This window comes from Eriocheir sinensis, chromosome 60, assembly GCF_024679095.1.
Source record: "Eriocheir sinensis breed Jianghai 21 chromosome 60, ASM2467909v1, whole genome shotgun sequence".
Lineage (NCBI taxonomy): Eukaryota > Metazoa > Arthropoda > Malacostraca > Decapoda > Varunidae > Eriocheir > Eriocheir sinensis.
Genome location: NC_066568.1, coordinates 1,163,867 through 1,178,866, shown reverse-complemented (window position 1 = coordinate 1,178,866; position 15,000 = coordinate 1,163,867). Strand labels below are relative to the sequence as shown.

General features: G+C 37.6%; 1 protein-coding gene across 3 annotated transcripts in view; it reads right to left on the bottom strand.

Moving 5' to 3' along the window:
- The window catches only part of LOC126985677 (hemicentin-2-like), a 143,917-nt gene that overhangs the window by 120,293 nt on the left and 8,624 nt on the right, over window positions 1-15,000 (bottom strand). The gene's annotated exons all lie outside the window — the stretch shown is intronic.

Sequence of the window (15,000 nt, the reverse complement as noted above, 5' to 3'; positions counted from 1 at the left end):
GAAAAATAATGAGAGAGGGAAAGACACAAAGGGATAAAAGTGGAGATAGGAACAGTAAGGAGGTGAAACACATTGTAAAGAGAAAGAATGATAAACAGGGGAAGAATGAAAAATAATGAATAGAGAGAAAAGCGGAGGAATAAAAGTGGAAATAGAAATAAAAAGAAGACTAAATATTATGCAAATAAATAAATAAATAATAGAAACAGAAGGAAAATGGAAGAAAGACAAGACAGAAGACAGAATGTAGAAGATAGGAGAAGAAAAGAAGAAAAATGAGAGAGAATATACGAGAATAAATGTAGAAATACGAATAAAATAAGATGAAATAAAATACATAAAGAGAAACAGATAATTAGATAGACGAAGAATAATGTGATAATGTACAAAATAATGGAGGGGTGAGAAAAGGGAGAACAAACAGGAATGAAAGTGGAAATGGAGAGAAAATTAAACGCGATGGAAGGAGATAAAGGAGAAACAGAAAGAGTGAAATAATGAAACGAAGAGAGGAAAGAGAGAGAGAAATAGAGGGAAATATACGAGCGAAACGATGAAGTGAAATGCGAAGAGAGGGAGAGAGAGGGAGAGAGAAAATGGATAGGCTGAAATGATAATAAAGAAAGTAAATAAATACGAAATAAGAGAAGGAAAAGGAATTACAAAAACAGAAGAAAAAGAAACAGAAATAAAAATGAAATGCGAAGAGGGAGAAAGAGAGAAGAGAGGAACTAGAGAGTCTGAAATAATAATAAATAAAGTAAATAAATACGAAATAAGAGAGGAAAAAGGAATTACAAAAACAGAGGAAAAAGAAACATGGAAATAAAAATGGAAATATATACGAATGAGATAATAAAACACACTGCAAAGATACATAAAAAATAAAGAGAGAGGAGAAAGGAACTTGATAGCCTGAAATAATAATAAATAAAGTAAATAAATATGAAATAAAAGGAAAAGGAATTACAGAAATCGTGGAAAATGAAACAGAAATAAAAATGAAATGCGAAGAGGGAGAAAGAGAGAAGAGAGGAACTAGAGAGTCTGAAATAATAATAAAGAAAGTAAATAAAAATACGAAATAAGAGAGGAAAAAGAATTACAAAAACCGTGGAAAAAGAAACAAAGAAATAAAAATAAAATGTGAAGAGGGAGAAGGAGAGAAGAGAGGAGCTGGATAGTCTGAAATAATAATAAAGAAATATATAGGAAATAAGAGAGGAAAAAGGAATTCGGAAAACCGTGGAAAAAGAAACTGAAATAAAAATGGAAATATATACGAATGAGAAAATAAAATACACTGCAAAGAGACATAGAAAAAATAAAAACAAAATACAGAAATAAAGAAATAAATTGGATAGCACGAAAATGATTGAAAATACAGCACTGAAAATGAAAAAAATATGAATAAAAAATACAGAATACAATACAGAGAGAGAGAGAGAGAGAGAGAGAGAGAGAGAGAGAGAGAGAGAGAGAGAGAGAGAGAGAGAGAGAGAGAGAGAGATAAAATAATATTAAAGTTAATTGAATATAAAAAAAAGAGAGAAATACAGGAATGGAAGTGGAGGAATAGGAATAAAAAGAAAAGATTATACTTGAAAAAAATTAATAAAAATGAGGAATAGAGGATGAAATAAGAGATAAAAAAATTGAATAAAATAATGAGAAAATATAGATTGAATAAAATAATAAAACATCACATCCTCTTCCTCCTCCTCCTCCTCTTATTCCTTTTAATCACCTCCTCCTCCTCCTCCTCCTCCTCCTCTTCCTCCTCCTCCTCCTCCTCTTCCTTATCCTCCTGCATCTTCCTTCTCCTCTTCTGCACCTTCCCAAACTTCATCAAATCTTAACACACACACACACACACACACACACACACACACACACACACACACACACACGTAACGACCCAACCCCCCCCACACACACACACGTACCACCCCACCTCCCCACCTTCCCCCCCCCCCAACACACGCACGTACACACACACACACCTGCTAATGAGCGCCAATCAAAGTCACAAGCGTGGGCCAAACACCTGTTAATTAGGTCACCAGGAATGTTTACCTGCACTTTTCACACCTGGGCGACGCCGGAGGAGGAAAATTAGCGAAGACAATCAGCTAACGAGGAAAAGATGGAGGGAAGAAAAAAGAGTGAGGGAGAAGTAGTTAAGAGATGAAAAGAAGGAAAAATTGAGCGAATATAATCAACTAATGAGGAAAAGATGGAGAAGAAAAAGAGGGAGGAAAAAGTAAAGAGATGAAAAGAAGGAAAATTTGAGCGAATATAATCAACTAATGAGGAAAAGATGGAGAAGAAAAAGAGGGAGGAAAAATTGAGTTAAGAGATGAAAAGAAGGAAAATTTGAGCGACCATAATCAACTAATGAGGAAAAAGACGGAGAAGAAAAAGAGGGAAGAAAAGGAGGGAGGAAAAAGTAGAGTTAAGAGATGAAAAGAAGGAAAATTTGAGCGAATATAATCATCTAATTAGGAAAAGATGGAGAGAAGAAAAAGAGGGAGGAAAAATTGAGTTAAGAGGTGAAAAGAAGGAAAAATTGAGCGAGCATAATCTACTAATGAGAAAAAGATGGAGAGAAGAAAAAGAGGGAAGAAAAGGAGGGAGGAAAAAGTAGAGTTAAGAGATGAAAAGAAGGAAAATTTGAGCGAATATAATCATCTAATTAGGAAAAGATGAAGAGAAGAAAAGAGGGAAGAAAAGGAGGGAGGAAAAAGTAGAGTTAAGAGATGAAAAGAAGGAAAATTTGAGTGAATATAATCAGCTAATGAAGAAAAGATTGAGAGAAGAAAAAGAGGGAGGAAAAGAGGAAAAAGTAGAGATAAGACATGAAAAGAAGAAAAAACTGCGCAAATATAATCAACTAATGAGGAAAAGATGGAAAAGGGAAAAAAAGAGGAAAAAGTAGAATTAAGAGATGAAAAGAAGGAAAATTTGACCGAACATAATCTACTAATGAGAAAAAGATGGAGAGAAGAAAAAGAGGGAAGAAAAGGAGGGAGGAAAAAATAGAGTTAAGAGATGAAAAGAAGGAAAATTTGAGCGAATATAATCAACTAATGAGGAAAAGATGATGAGACGAAAAAGAGGGAAGAAAAGGAGGGAGGAAAAAATCGTATTAGAAGACGGAAAGTCGAATTAAAAAGAAGAAAAGGAAGACAAAGTATTATTCAGCAAAGACAGTCAGCTAATGAGGAAAAAATGGAGAGGAAAGAAAAGAAGCGAAAAAGAAAAGTAAAATTAGGAGACGAAAAAGAGAGAAAAAGTATTATCGAGAGAAGAAAAAAGAAGGGAAAAAGTAATAACGAGGGAAGAAAAAAAAGAAAAAAGTAAAAGGAAAAGGCAAGAAAAAGTAAAATATAAAAGAAAAGTGAGGAAAAAGAAAAGTTTAATTAGGAGACGAAAGGGAGAGAAAAAGTTTTATCGAGAGAAGAAAAAGAAGGGAAAAGTATTAACGAGGGAAGAAAAAGAGGAAAAAAGAATAAATATGAAAAAAAGTGAAGAAAAGGTAAAATAGAGAAGAAAAGCAGAGAAAAGAAATATTAAGAGAAGGAAAGGAGGAAAAAGAAGTCAAATTAGGAGAAGAAAGTGAGGAAAAAAGTGAAATTAAAAAAAGAGGAAGGAAAAGAAATATTAAAAGAAGGAAAGAAGAAAAAAAGAAGTCATGTTAGAAGAAAGTGAGGAAGAAAGTGAAATTAAGAAAAGAGGAAGGAAAAGTAATATTAAAAGAAGGAAAGAAGAAAAAAAGAAGTCATGTTAGGAGAAGAAAGTGAGGAAGAAAAGTGAAATTAAGAAAAGAGGAAGGAAAAGTAATATTAAAAGAAGGAAAGAATAAAAAAAAAGAAGTCATGTTAGGAGAAAGTGAGGAAGAAAAGTGAAATTAAAAAAAAGAGGAAAGAAAAGAAATATTAAGAGAAGGAAAGGAGGGAAAAGAAGTCATGTTAGGAGAAGAAAGTGAGGAAAAAAGTGAAATTAAGAAAAGAGAAAGGAAGAGTAATATTAAAAGAAGAAAGGAAGAAAAAAAGAATTCATGTCAGGAGAAGAAAATGAGGAAAAAAGTGAAATTAAGAAAAGAGGAAAGAATAGGAGGAAAAGAAATAAGAAGAAAAGAGAACTGATAAAGAGGAATAAGGAAGAGAAGAAAAGAGAAGAAAACAGGAATAGAGGAAAGAAGAAAAGAAGATAGTAAAAGACAGAGAAGAAGAGGAATGATAAAATGAGAAAAGAAATTGAAAACAAAAGAAAGGAAAGAAGAATAAGCGAAAGAAGAAAAAGGGGAAGAAAATAGAGGAAGAAAAGAGTGTAAAAATAATTGACTTCTGTTAAATGAGGTAAAGCTTGAAAAAGAGGAAGTTAATTACAGCTCTCTCTCTCTCTCTCTCTCTCTCTCTCTCTCTCTCTCTCTCTCTCTCTCTCTCTCTCTCTCTCTCTCTCTCTCTCTCTCTCTCTCTCTCCTTTCTCTTATCTCACTTCTCTCTCTCTCTCTCTCTCTCTCTTCTCTCTCTCTCTCTCTCTCTCTCTCTCGGCTAGTGAAAGTGGGCAAACAAAGGCGAAAGTGGATTAGGCAACACTTTAAGAAATGTAGCTAAGTAATGAGAATTTACCGCGAGGAGGAGAAAAAAAGTAGATGAGAAAAAATAGAAGGAAAAGAATAAAGAAAGAATGATGAAGTGTGACACGTAATGAGAGGGAGAAAGGATGATTTAGTGCGTGAAGATAATTAAGTAAAAAGAGAAGAAGGAAAACCAAACAAAATATGAGAAGCAAATATACACTGACGACTAATGCAGAGAGAAAGGAAAAAAATAACGAAGGAGGGAAAAAACGAAGGAAATAAGAAGAAAAACGAGAGAAAGGAAAGAAAGGAAAGATTTAATGCAGGAAAAAACGAAATGAGAAAAAGAAAAATGACAATGAGGAAAAAAAGGAAAAGACTGAACGCCTGAAAATTAGAAGTTAATAAAATGAAGAAAAACGAAAAGAAATAAAGAGAAAGGAATGAAAGGAAAGATTTAATGCATGAGAAAAACGAAATGAGAAAAAGAAAAATGACACAGAGGAAAAAAGGAAAAAAAGGAAAAGACTGAAGGCATGGAAATTAGAAGTTATAAAAAGAAGGAAGAAAAGAAAGAGAAAAAGAAAAGGAAGACAAAGTGAGGAAGGAAAAGAAAAAAATATCAACGCACGAAGATAACCATAGAAAACAGAAATAATTAAACAAACTCCACCACTAAGAAAAATACAAAAAAAAAGAAGGAAGAAAAAAAGGAGAAAAAGAAAACGAAAACACAGTGAGGAAAGAAAAGAAGAAAAACATCAACGCACGGAAGATAACCATAGAAAAAAAAAAGAAATAATTAAACAAACTCTCCAGCATTTAAAAGGAGAAAAAAAATAATGTAATAGACTTAATAAATGAAACCGTTTAGGAGTTAATGAGAGAGTTTAATGAAACCGAAGAGGAGAGAGAGAGAGAGAGAGAGAGAGAGAGAGAGAGAGAGAGAGAGAGAAGGAAAAAAATACTAAATGAGCAAAAAAAAAGTAGGAAAGTGATATTAGCGAAGAAAAATAACTAGGAAATAATAGTATGAAAAACCTGAAAAAAATAATAGCAGATTTGAAATTAAGAAAAGAGGAAGGAAAACTAATATTAAGAGAAGAAGAAAAAGAAGTCATGTTAGGAGAAGAAAGTGAGGGAAAAAAGTGAAATTAAGAAAAGACGGAGAAGGAGGGAGAAAAATTAAAAGAAAGAGGAATAAGAAAGAGAAGAAAAGAAAACAGGAATACAGGAAAGATCTAAAGGGCTAACTTAATGAATGATAAAAAATTGAATTAAAATAGAAAATATGAGAAAATTATATCTTAAAAAAACATTCATTTAGTCAGTCAATCAGTCATTCACTCGCTCATTCATTATTTAACTTACTCACAGATTCACTCTCTCACTTATTCACCCCTTCTCTACCTCCTTTTCCTCCTTCCCTCTCTCCCCCTCCCTCCCTATCACTCCCTTCCCCCAAAAACACGGTATTCTCAAACCCACAATTTTCATGCCTTCAATCTTCAAATTCTCAAATTCACTCACTCATTCACTCATTCACCCCTTCTATCCTCCTCTCCTTCCTCTCTCTCCTCCCTCTCTCTCTCCCTTCCCAAAAAACACCGCATTCTCAAACTCACAAATTCACTCACTCATTCACTCATTCACCCCTTCTCTCCCTCCTTACCCTCCTTCCCTCTCTCCCTTCCCTCCCTCTCTCCCCTTCCCTCTCTCTCTCTCTCTCCCTCCCCCACAAAAAACACGGTATTCACAAACTTTTCTATCCTGACTAAATTTTTTCACACACATATTTTTACGTCTTTTTTCGCGGTTGGTGTTTTATAGTCACCCTTTTTTTATCTCTCTCTCTCTCTCTCTCTCTCTCAAACACAGTGATTACGCCTGGTAAAGTCCATCAAACACTTACATTTCGGCTTCACTCAAATGTAATGCAATTTTTTCTCTCTCTCGCTCTGAATTTGAAAAGGGACAGTGTGTGTGTGTGTGTGTGTGTGTGTGTGTGTGTGTGTGTGTGTGTGTGTGTGTGTGTGTGTGTGTGTGTGTGTGTGTGTGTGTGTGTGTGTGTGTGTGTGTGTGTGTGGAGAGGGGGATGGGGAGTCTTGTGCGTGTTTGTGCAGTATGTTTGTGTGTTTGTTGAATATTTTGTGTCTTTCTCTCTGTTTTGATCTCTCTCTCTCATTGTCTATATCGTATTCTATTTTTTGTTGTTTTATTTATTTACTTTCTTTCTCAATTGCATTATCGCGTTTTTTTCTTAATTTGTCTTCTTTTCTTTCCTCTTTCACAATTATCGCCTTTTTTTGTCTTCTTCCTCTGTTGGGTTACCGTGTTTTTGTTTTGCTTGTTTGTTTTCTTTTAATCTTCTTTGTTTTATTTCTTTCTTTTCTCGGCTTGATTAGTGTTTTATATTCTGCTTGTCTTCGTTAATTTATCCCTTTTTTTTTCTTCGTTTTTTTCTTTGTCTTCCTTTATTGCCTTTCTTCGTGTTTGCTTGCTCGTTGACTTATTCTCTTTGAGTGTGTGTGTGTGTGTGTGTGTGTGTGTGTGTGTGTGTGTGTGTGTGTGTGTGTGTGTGTGTGTGTGTGTGTGTGTGTGTGTGTGTGTGTGTGTGTGTGTGTGTGTGTGTGTGTGTGTTCTATATTTTTCTTTCATTCTCTGTCTCTGTCTGATTATCGCGTTTTTTTTCTCTCCTCTTATTTATCCATTTTTTTTCATTATTCTCCTTTTTATCCTTCCTTCCTTCGCTCTTTACTCCTTCATTTTGCTTCTCTTTCATTATTAATTTCTATCACTTTCTGTCTCTTCATCAATTTTTGCTTATTCTTCTTTATTTCTTGCTATCTTTCTCTCCTTTCCTTCTTTCCATTGTTTCTCTATTATCTTCCTTCATCTTTTCTCCTTCATCTTTCTTTCTCTGTCTCTTCCCATTGTTACCTTCCCTTATCTTTCCTTCTGACCTTTCCTCTCTCTCTCTCTCTCTGTGTCTATCTATCAACGTTCCTTTCTCTCTCTCTCTCTCTCTCTCTCTCTCTCTCTCTCTCTCTCGTATCATCCTCTATTTTCCTTGCATAATTTCGTCAAGCCTTTTAAGTGTTCGGAGTGGCGCATAATGGCCGTGATATCAGAGCCATTTTTCGCTACATAATGTTTGAGAATATAACGAGAAAAAAGGCGCCGGACGGAAATTACTTTGTCTGGTTTAATTATTCGTTGATTTTCTCTTTTTATGATTCTTTCTTTCTCTCTGTTTCTGTCTCTCTCTCTCCTTCCTTCTTTCTTTCCTTTCTTTTCTTTCTTTTCCTCCTATCTTTTTCGTTCTGTATTTCTCTCTTTTGTTTCATTTGTTTTCTAGATTCGCTGTTTCTTTCTTTCTTTTCTTTCCCTTTCTCTCTTTTTCTCTCTCTTTCTCTCTTTCTATTTTGTTTACTTCTTCTTTCCATCATTTCTTCTTTCCCTGTTTCCTTCTTTCTCGTTTTTTTTCTTCTATTTCTATCTGTTTTCGTCCTTCTATCTCTCTTTTCCTGTCTATTTATCTTACACACACACGCACACACAAGCACCCCCCCTCGCACACACGCACGCACACAGAATGACCCCCACACGCACACACACACGCACACACACACGGTCAGTCCATCAATAAACCATTACCATTGAACTTCATCCTCTCTCTCTCTCTCTCTCTCTCTCTCTCTCTCTCTCTCTCTCTCTCAATCTTATTCTTTCTGTCTTTCTCCCTTCATTCCTTCTTTTTTTTCTTCCTCTTCTTTCTTCCTTCTTTCTCTTTTCTTCTCTTCTCTTCCTTCCTCTATTCCCCCATTTTCTTCCTCCATTCCTTATTCCCCTTTTATCATTCTTCTTTCTAATTGTCTTCTCTTTTTCCTTGTTTCTCTCTCTCTCTCTCTCTCTCTCTCTCTCTCTCTCTCTCTCTCTCTGCCTCGTCCATTCCCTGAGAGAGACAGAGAACACAGCGTCACCGAAATTGAAGGAGAGACAACCCATTCACGGCCTAACGATGAAGAGACGCCAGAAGAGACCGTTGACCGTTTCGTTTTAATCTCCCTTCCAACGTTTAGAAAAAGAAATAAAGAAAAATATATGTAAAACAGATAGAACAGATAATATTTCCAGATTTGATTCCCTTTCATACCTAAGCCTCGTATATCCGCTTTTAATCTTCCTTTTGTTTCTCTTTCAACGCTTAGAGAAATAAAAACATTAATATCCAGGTGTAATGCTGTTTTCATTCCCCTTCATTCCTGAGGTTCCCATTTCTCCTCTAAACGGTTCTATTTTATATCTATGTCTTCTCTCTATTATCAGTATTCCCTGTAACTTTGCGGTGGCGGTGGTTGAGTGGATAGCGTGACGCGGGTTCGAATCCTGCCTCCCACCACAAGCAGAGATATATCAGTCACCGCCGAGTGCCCCAAGACTACCCACATGCTGCCCTGAAGACCGCCTATCAACCCGGACTCTGGATTCTCTCTTTAAAATGAGGATCAAAGATGAGCTCCGCGGGGTAGCATGAGCCAAGCAAGATGGCGCCACTATAAACACTTGCCTGCGCCACAACGGGCCCACTAAGAAACCCTACCCCGGTCATTGGTGGAACGAGTAAAACAATCTTCACATCTAAGCCTCAGATATCTTCTAAACTTTTTTTTCTAACTCCTTTTTATTCTTTTTTTTTTTGTCTCCTTTTTCTTTCTTTCTTTTCTTTTCATTCTTTTCGTTTTATATTTCTGTCTTTCGTTTCATTTGTTTTCTAGCTTCGCTGTGTCTTTCTTTTCTTTCACTTTCTCCCTTTTTTCTCTCTTTTTCTCTTTCTCTTCTGTTTACTTCTCTCCTTCCTTTCTTCCTGCCTTGTTTCCTTCTTTCGTTTCTACCTTTCTCGTTTTTTTTTCATCTATTTCTGTCTATTTTTATCCTATCTCTTTTCCTGTCGATTTCTCTAACACACACACGCACACAAAATATATTCCTTGTAACTCTCTCTTTCCACGTTTATAAAGAGAGGCAAACAGAACAGGTAGAACTACAGGTATTACGACATTTCATTTACCTTCACACCTGGTTTTAACATCTCCCATTTGAGTCTGTTGTGATATTTGTTGCCTCTGTTATCTGTATTTCCTGTAACTGTCTTTTTCCACACTCAGAAAAATAAGACACACACACACACACACACAAGAGGTCAAAGTTCAGGTGCAACACATTTTAATTCACCTTCGACACCTTGCTCTAACATCCTCCATTTGTGTTCTGCTCTATATCAGTTGCATTAATTATCTGCATTTCTTGTAACTGTCTCTCTCCACGTTTACAAAATAAGGAACACCAAAAACAGGAAAAAGTTCAGCCGCCATGCAGTTTAATCCCTTCTGCACCTTGCTCTAACATCCCCCTTTCGTGTTCTGCTCTATATCTGTTGCATTAATTATCTGCATCTCTTGTAACTGTCTCTTTCCACGTGTACAAAATAAGGAACAATCAAAACAGGAAAAACTTCAGCCGCCACGCAGTTTAATCCCTTCTGCACCTGGTTTCAACATCCCCCCCCCATTCGTTTTCTGCTTATCTCTGCATCTGCCTGACCTCATTCCCCGCCCCCCGAGGCATGGAAATCGGTGTCGTAATAAAGTGTTAGCGCCCCCTGGCGGTAAGGAAGACAGACTGACGACCACTCATATATGCCTAGCAAGTCTCTGAGCGCATGTATGAGAGAGAGAGAGAGAGAGAGAGAGAGAGAGAGAGAGAGAGAGAGAGAGAGAGAGAGAGAGAGAGAGAGAGAGAGAGAGAGAGAGAGAGAGAGAGAGAGAGAGAGAGAGAGAGAGAGAGAGAGAGAGAGTAATAGTAGTAATAACAATGGGAAGAGAAAGAGAGAAGGACGGGGATGAAAAAAAGTAGAATGAAATAAAGGAATAAGAAAGAAAAAAAAGTAAAAAAAGAGAAACGAAGAAGAAAACAAAACTCGCATAAACTAATAAAGAAAAAATGAAAAAAAATAATATATAAACGTGTATGTATGTATATATGAATGAATGTATGTATGTATATATGTATGTATTTTAAAAGCTCTGTACATCATTATTTTTTTTGGGTGTGTGTGTACCTCAAACTACTATATGTACGTACCTATGTAAGTATATATACACATTAAATATTAACAACCTTGATTCTTTATATATGAGTGTGTGTGTGTGTGTGTGTGTGTGTGTGTGTGTGTGTGTGTGTGTGTGTGTGTGTGTGTGCGTGTGTGTGTGCGTGCGTCCCTTTCACCTGCACCTAATTAATATCCCAGGTGTGTTTCGGGCAGGAGGGCCAACAACAGGTGAGGGCCTTAGCTCATTAGTGACACCGTTACCTGCCCGTTCGTCCCGGGGGAAATTAAAAGTACAAGAATAAATCATGTTCAGGACACGTCTAATGCCCTCCCGTGTTCGTGCGCGTATTAGAGAATGCTTGATTAATTACTGCACTTCCTCCCTATACAGGTTTAATTAAAGAGTCTAGTGTTTTGGGGTGGGTGGGGGTAGAGTGAAGGGGTGTGGGAGTGGCGGGGGGGAGGGGGGTTGAGTGTGGGGATGTAGGCGGTTGTAAGGAGGGAGAGGAGGGGAGGTATGCGTGTGTCAGAGAGAAAGAGAGGGAAATTGGAGGAGGAGGAAAACCGATACAGATTGGAAATAAGAAATGTGTGAGAGAAGGAAGGAAGGAAGGAAGGAAACAGAGAAGGAGGGAAGCAAAAGAAGGAGACGAAGATTGACATATACGAAAACAAAGAAAGAAGGAGAAGAACGAAAAAAAGGCATGAAGAAAGAGGAATAGACGAAGATAGAAATATAGAAAGAAGAAGGAATGGAGAGAAGGAAAAGAAACAATAAAACAAGGAAGGAGAAAAAGAAAAGAAGACAGAAATATAGAAAAAGGGAGAAAGAAGAAGAAAAAAAGGGAAGGAAAGAGGGAAGAAAGGAATGAAAATATAGAAAGAAAAAGAAAAGGAGAGAAGGAAAAGAAACAAGAAAACAAGGAAGAGAAAAAAGAAAGAAAGCGAATGAAACGAAGACAGAAATATAGAAAAAAAGGAAAAAGAAGAAGAAAAAAAGAGAAGGGAAGAGGAAACAAAGGAACAAAGGAAAGAAAACAAAGACATAGTGAAAGAAGAAGAGAAGAAGGAGAGGAGAGAAGGAAAGAGAACGAAGGAAGGAAGGAAGGACGGGAAGGAGAGGGAAGAAACATAACCAGTAAGAAGATGAGGAAAATAAGATAAAAAAATAAGATAAAAGGAGAGAGAGAGAGAGAGAGAGAGAGAGAGAGAGAGAGAGAGAGAGAGAGAGAGAGAGAGAGAGAGAGAGAGAGAGAGAGAGAGAGAGAGAGAGAGAGAGAGAGAGAGAGAAGGAGAGGAGAGAGAGAGAGAGAGGAGAGAGAGAGAGAGAGAGAGAGAGAGAGAGAGAGAGAGAGAGAGAGAGAGAGAGAGAGAGAGAGAGAGAGAGAGAGAGAGAGAGAGAGAGAGACACACACACACACACACACACACACACACACACACACAAACACACACACACACAACTTCTGCCTCCCCCCAGCCTGTCTGTTACAAGAGTTTGACAAAAAGGAAACAGGAGTGAGACAGACACTTGGAGGAAAAACTTACCTCCATCCATCCCTTCCCTCCATCTCTCCCTTCCCTCCATCCCTCACTTACACCCACACCCACCCACCCCCACACACACACACGTAACCTCACACTCAACAAACTGCAGAAAATAACAATAAAGAGAGAGAGAGAGAGAGAGAGAGAATAACAATAAAGAGAAATTGAGAAACTAAATAAATCTTGTGGATAGCGAAGCGAAGGATGAAAAATGGAAGAGAATTTACGGATATAGAGAGAGAGAGAGAGAGAGAGAGAGAGAGAGAGAGAGAGAGAGAGAGAGAGAGAGAGAGAGAAAGGATACAAAAACGAAACGAGAATCAAAGAAAAAAGAAGACGAAATTAGAAAGAAGAATGATAAAAGGGGAATAAGGAATGGAGGAAGAAAATGGAGGAATAGAGGAAGAAATAGAATAGAAGAAAAGAGAAAGAGGGAAGAAAGAAGAGGAAGAAAAGAAAGAAGGAATGAAGGGAGAGAGACAGAAAGAATAAGATTGAGAGATAAATATTAAAGACAGAAAAGAGAGAGAGAGAGAGAGAGAGAGAGAGAGAGAGAGAGAGAGAGAGAGAGAGAGAGAGAGGAGGAGGAGAGAAGGAAAGGAGGAGGAAAGAAAGGAGGAGAGAAAAATATGACCTCCCATTTTGAGGTGACGAATGACCTGACATGATGCTGGTTTGTGATGAGGTCATTATGGGGGTCACGTCATGCTCTCTCTCTCTCTCTCTCTCTCTCTCTCTCTCTCTCTCTCTCTCTCTCTCTCTCTCTCTCTCTCTCTCTCTCTTACTTTGTCACTTCTCTTTTCCTGTCATTCCTTTCTTCTCTCCTTCCTTTCTCTCTTTCTCTCTCTCTTCCTTCCTTCCTCCTCTCTTCTCTATCTCTCTCTCTCTCTCTTTACTTCTTTACTTTTTTTTTTCGTACACTTCATTTCTTCTGTTTCTTTCTCTTCTCTTTCATTCATCACCTTCCTTCCTTCCTTCCTTCCTTCCTTCCTTCCTTCCTTCCTTCTTTTCCTTTCCTTTCCTTTCAAAATCTACCTCTATCCTTTTCATATATATTTCATCATCCCCCCCCTCTCTCTCTCTCTCTCTCTCTTTTGATTGGCCCGAGAGCTGCCTTGTCACTCTCTCTGAAACACCTTTTGCAATTTTTCTCAAAGAATTTAGTCGAAAAAAAGTGACGAGGATTTTACATTTTACATTTTTCATAAAGTTTACTTCGGGAGAGAGAGAAAGAGAGAGTGAGTGAGATAGAGAGAGGTGCGGTAAAGGACTGAGAGAGAGAGAGAGAGAGAGAGAGAGAGAGAGAGAGAGAGAGAGAGAGAGAGAGAGAGAGAGAGAGAGAGATTACATTCGATATTCAGATTTCCAAACCGTTGACTACGTATTACCTGATTTCTCTCTCTCTCTCTCTCTCTCTCTCTCTCTCTCTCTTACTCTCTCTCTCTCTATATTTCTCTCTCTCTCTCTCTCTCTCTCTCTCTCTCTCTCTCTCTCTCTCTCATTCTCCATTTCTATCTCTCTAACTCATTATCACTTTTTTTCCCTCTCTCTCCCACTCTCTCCCCGCGCCACACACACACACACACACACACACACACACACACACACACACACACACACACACACACACACACACACACACACACACGCACATGAAGATAAAGCACTCACTCACTCGCTCGCTCAGCACGGCATTAACATTAACCTCCCCGTCAAAAAAAAAACGAAAAAAAAACACCCAAAAAAAATAAAACTCACCCCAAAAAACGAGGCCAAAAAAAACACCAGACCGCCGCTCGTCCCGCTCTCGCTTTTTCATGCTTTTTAATCCATTCATTCATTCAGTGCCGCTCATTCACCTTCATTTGCAGCGTAATGGCTTGTGGGGGGGGGTAAGGTGGGGGGGGGGGGGATGGAGGTGTTTGGATAGGGGGAGGAGGGGAGGGGCTGGTGTTTGTGTGTGTGTTTGTGTGTGTGAGTGAGAGAGAGAGAGAGAGAGAGAGAGAGAGAGAGAGAGAGAGAGAGAGAGAGAGAGCAAACAATATTAAAAATAATAAGAAAGAAGAAAGAAAGAAAGAAAGAATAAAGGAAAAATATAGACGAAGGTAAGTTAAGTAAGATAGAGGAGAAAAACATTGAGAAAAAGAAAGAAAAAAAAGAGAAAGAAAGAAAGAAGGAAAAAACACTAAACCGAGAACCAAAGAAGCAATAAAAGATAAAGAAAAAGTAAAATATTGAGAAAAAAAGATAAAGAAAGAGAAAGAAAGGAAGAGAAAACCCGAAACAGAGAAACAGGAACCACCAAGCCGCAGCCCAATCCAACACACTTTTCTTATTTGCCTTTTAATAATTTCCTCTTTTTTCCTCGTCCCTCTCACTTTCCCGATGGTCCTAATGAGATACAAATTCCCCATCTTCCCCGCGCACATTAAAACTCTTAATTACCGCCGGGGACGCAATTACTCCAAAAACCCGACCATTAATCACGCGAATCATAAAACGAAAATAATGACGCGGACACAAACAGGAGAGCAGGAGTGGACGAGAGGGAACGATTGACTGGACGACTGGTTAGGTTTGTTTGGGATGGGAGCAGAAGGGAAAATGTTAGACCTTTGAACTTATTTTACAACACAAGCTGCTGAGAAGAAAATAATTGCATATGATACCACCCAAAAAACTGGACGACTGATTAGGATTGTTTGGGATGAGAGTAGATGGGAAAATGTTAGACCTTTGAACTTATTTGACAACA